The 4,426-nt window shown below is 30.6% G+C and overlaps 1 non-coding gene across 1 annotated transcript; it reads left to right on the top strand.

Annotated features, from left to right (window-relative positions):
* The first annotated feature begins 305 nt into the window (after window positions 1-305).
* LOC139903595 (small nucleolar RNA R71) lies at window positions 306-412 on the top strand. Its single transcript, XR_011778405.1, has one exon. It is a non-coding gene; the product is annotated as a small nucleolar RNA R71 (small nucleolar RNA).
* Window positions 413-4,426: the final 4,014 nt, after the last annotated feature.

Genomic DNA, 4,426 nt, shown 5'->3' with positions numbered 1-4,426 from the left:
GCTCACAACTAATTCGTATTGAGTGGCTATCTTTAGTCATCTTTTCCATTCGTCTCTCGACAGCATCTATCTTTGCGGAAATGGAATCTAAGTCATGGCTAGAATCGGCTCTAGCTGCTTTAGATGATCTAACGATATCTTTTTCTTGGTGCCACTCATGTGAGTGGGAAGCAGTGTTATCAATAATTTTATAAGCATCAGTTTCAGTTTTCTTCATAATAGAACCACCAGCTGCTATATCGATGTCTTTCCTTGTAGTGATGTCGCATCCTTGGTAGAATATTTGTACTATTTGACAGGTGTCTAAACCATGTTGCGGACATCCTCTCAACAAATTTCCAAATCTAGTCCACGCCTCATATAGAGTTTCATTCGGCTTCTGTGTGAACGTAAAAATTTCTCCTTGAAGTCTTACGGCTTTAGATGCCGGAAAGGATTGTTTAAGAAATTTTTCAACTAAAACGTCCCATGTATCAATCGCCCCTTCAGGTAACGATTCCAACCAATCTTTGGCTTCTCCCTTTAAAGTCCAGGGAAATAACATGAGATATATCTGTTCATCCTAAACTTCTCTTATTTTAAATAGTGTGCAGATCCTATTAAAGGTACGAAGATGTTCGTTTGGATCTTCCTTCGGCGCACCACTAAATTGGCATTGATTAGTCACCATATGTAGAATTTGTCCTTTGATTTCATAATCTGGCGCATTAATGTCTGGATGAGTAATTGTGTGACCTTGGCCAGTGCGTTTAGCTCTCATTCGGTCTTCCATACTTAAAGGTTCCAGATTTTCCATGATTGAATTTGTTGAATCCGAATCACTAGAGGATTCTGATTTAATGGTTCGTTCCTCAACAATCTCTGTTTGAATGATTGGTGGTTTCGGAGGAAAATTTAATGGTTCAGGATCTATGAATTGTCCCTGAATATTATCCGGATTCTCAATTGTGAGGTCGGGTTCAAAAAATGGATTATCGGAAATTTGAATTGGAGTACTTGGTCGACTGGATAACGATTCTAAAGAAAAATCAACGGCGGTAATATTTGCTAAATGTCTTGATCTAGTTACAGGTGGTGAACGTATAAAAGGTGGTGAACGTCTTGCTCGGTGCATTCACTGAATATCCTATTAGTTTTTAAAAGGAAAGAAAAATTATATAAGTTATCCAATTAATAGAATTTTCTGATTTTGCCCACGTTTCGAATAGCCAAAAGATGCAGCAGAGGGGCAGGATTCGTTTGGTCTCAATATAATTGAGGACTGTTTGGCTCCAATAACCCGGTCCACGTACAAATCCAACTATTACTACGAACCAGAAAATTTTGATGTCTATCAATTTAACCACTTAAAATAAATTTTCGTAATTTTAAGAAATTTAGATAAGAAGTAGAATAAAAATCTATGTCCTAAAACTAGAATAGCGAGAAATAAGAAAGAAAAAGAGCGCGTCGAAAAAGGTCGAAAAAGAAAAAAAATTTGAAAAAGGCGTCGAAAAATGAAAAAGAAAAAGAGTGACTTATAAAACTTAAAAACACTCGACTAACCCAACCTTATTACTATCACTAACTTAAAATTATAATCGCAAATTGAGATTACTGATTGGAATGATAATTGATACATAGGTAAAAGGCGTCTAAAAATATTAAAGCTTACAAGTAAAACTATATCCCAAATGGAAATAACTTAAAAAGAAACTAAAACTTAAAAAGGCGTCGCAAAATTCTAAAGCACTTAAATCTTAGTCTAAAGAAAAAGCACTTAAGGGATTTTACGGCAAAGCCTAAAAATCTAGAAGTAAAAATACTATGGCAAAAACTATGTTTAAAAACTAAATACGAGCGAAAAATACAAATATTACACTAAAACAATTAAAAAGGACAAAATATAAAAATATACTAAAAGTTGTAAAAAGGACAATTTTTATAAAAATATTATTTTTATATTATTTATTTTATAAAACTATTAATTTTATAATTTAATTAAACTAATTTAACTAAATATATAAATTAAATCTAAAAATCTAAACTAAATAATAAATTAACAAAAACTAATTAGGGTTTAATTAAAAATTAATAATAATAATTACTCCGTAATAAATGCTTTTAGGGTTCCTGTGTACCCGTGTCAGGGCTGCTCCGCGAGTTGCGGTGCCCAAAGCTGGAAAACTCCGCGAGTCGCGGGGTTCAAAAATTCAGATTAGGTGCAGGTTTAAATTCAACAGGTCAGTTTTATTTATATTTTATTTATTTATTTTTCTATTTTAAATAAAATATATTTATATAAATTTAATAAATCTTATATTTTAAAACCTAAAATAAAAATAGAAATATTTTATAATTTTATAAATAAAACTCTTAAAACTAGATTTATAAATATTTTTTTTTCGGTTTTTTGATTTTATGTTTAAAATAAAAACAAAATAAATAAAACTTATATTTTTATAAAATAAAAATAAAGAAACTTTATAAAACTTAAATATTTAACAAATTCTTAAAAATATTTATATTTTTGTTTTTCTTTTTATATTTTCGAATATATAAAACGTGTTTTTATAAAAACGTATTTTTATAAAAGTAAACTAAAAATAAAAATCTTTTTGTTTTTTTTTTTATATATATTAGCGTTGCGCTTCCGACTTTTAAGCTAGATGTTCCCCGGCAGCGGTGAAATGTCCCGTTCTTATTGATTAAAAACATTCCATATTAATTGATTTCGTTGCGAGGTTTTGACCTCTATATGAGACGTTTTTCAAAGACTGCATTCATTTTAAAACAAACCATAACCTTTATTTCATCAATAAAGGTTTAAAAAGCTTTACGTAGATTATCAAATAATGATAATCTAAAATATCCTGTTTACACACGACCATTACATAATGGTTTACAATAAAAATATGTTACAACAAAATAAGTTTCTTGAATGCAGTTTTTACACAATATCATACAAGCATGGACTCCAAATCTCGTCTTTATTTAAGTATGCGACAGCAGAAGCTCTTAATAATCACCTGAGAATAAACATGCTTAAAACGTCAACAAAAATGTTGGTGAGTTATAGGTTTAACCTATATATATCAAATCGTAACAATAGACCACAAGATTTCATATTTCAATACACATCCCATACATAGAGATAAAAATCATTCATATGGTGAACACCTGGTAACCGACATTAACAAGTTGCATATATATAAGAATATCCCCATCATTCCGGGACACCCTTCGGATATGATATAAATTTCGAAGTACTAAAGCATCCGGTACTTTGGATGGGGTTTGTTAGGCCCAATAGATCTATCTTTAGGATTCGCGTCAATTAGGGTGTCTGTTCCCTAATTCTTAGATTACCAGACTTAATAAAAAGGGGCATATTCGATTTCGATAATTCAACCATAGAATGTAGTTTCACGTACTTGTGTCTATTTTGTAAATCATTTATAGAACCTGCATGTATTCTCATCCCAAAAATATTAGATTTTAAAAGTAGGACTATAACTCACTTTCACAGATTTTTACTTCGTCGAGAAGTAAGACTTGGCCACTGGTTGATTCACGAACCTATTACAATATATACATATATATCAAAGTATGTTCAAAATATATTTACAACACTTTTAATATATTTTGATGTTTTAAGTTTATTAAGTCAGCTGTCCTCGTTAGTAACCTACAACTAGTTGTCCATAGTTAGATATACAGAAATAAATCGATAAATATTATCTTGAATCAATCCACGACCCAGTGTATACGTATCTCAGTATTGATCACAACTCAAACTATACATATTTTGGAATCAACCTCAACCCTGTATAGCTAACTCCAACATTCACATATAGAGTGTCTATGGTTGTTCTGAAATATATATAGATGTGTCGACATGATAGGTCAAAACATTGTATACGTGTCTATGGTATCTCAAGATTACATAATATACAATACAAGTTGATTAAGTTATGGTTGGAATATATTTGTTACCAATTTTCACGTAGCTAAAATGAGAAAAATTATCCAATCTTGTTTTACCCATAACTTCTTCATTTTAAATCCGTTTTGAGTGAATCAAATTGTTATGGTTTCATATTGAACTCTATTTTATGAATCTAAACAGAAAAAGTATAGGTTTATAGTCGGAAAAATAAGTTACAAGTCGTTTTTGTAAAGGTAGTCATTTCAGTCGAAAGAACGACGTCTAGATGACCATTTTAGAAAACATACTTCCACTTTGAGTTTAACCATAATTTTTGGATATAGTTTCATGTTCATAATAAAAATCATTTTCTCAGAATAACAACTTTTAAATCAAAGTTTATCATAGTTTTTAATTAACTAACCCAAAACAGCCCGCGGTGTTACTACGACGGCGTAAATCCGGTTTTACGGTGTTTTTCGTGTTTCCAGGTTTTAAATCCTTAAGTTAGCATATCAT

The sequence above is a fragment of the Rutidosis leptorrhynchoides genome, chromosome 3 (assembly GCF_046630445.1).
Source record: "Rutidosis leptorrhynchoides isolate AG116_Rl617_1_P2 chromosome 3, CSIRO_AGI_Rlap_v1, whole genome shotgun sequence".
Lineage (NCBI taxonomy): Eukaryota > Viridiplantae > Streptophyta > Magnoliopsida > Asterales > Asteraceae > Rutidosis > Rutidosis leptorrhynchoides.
The sequence above is the reverse complement of the archived record's forward strand: the minus strand, read 5'-3'. Positions and strand labels throughout refer to the sequence as shown.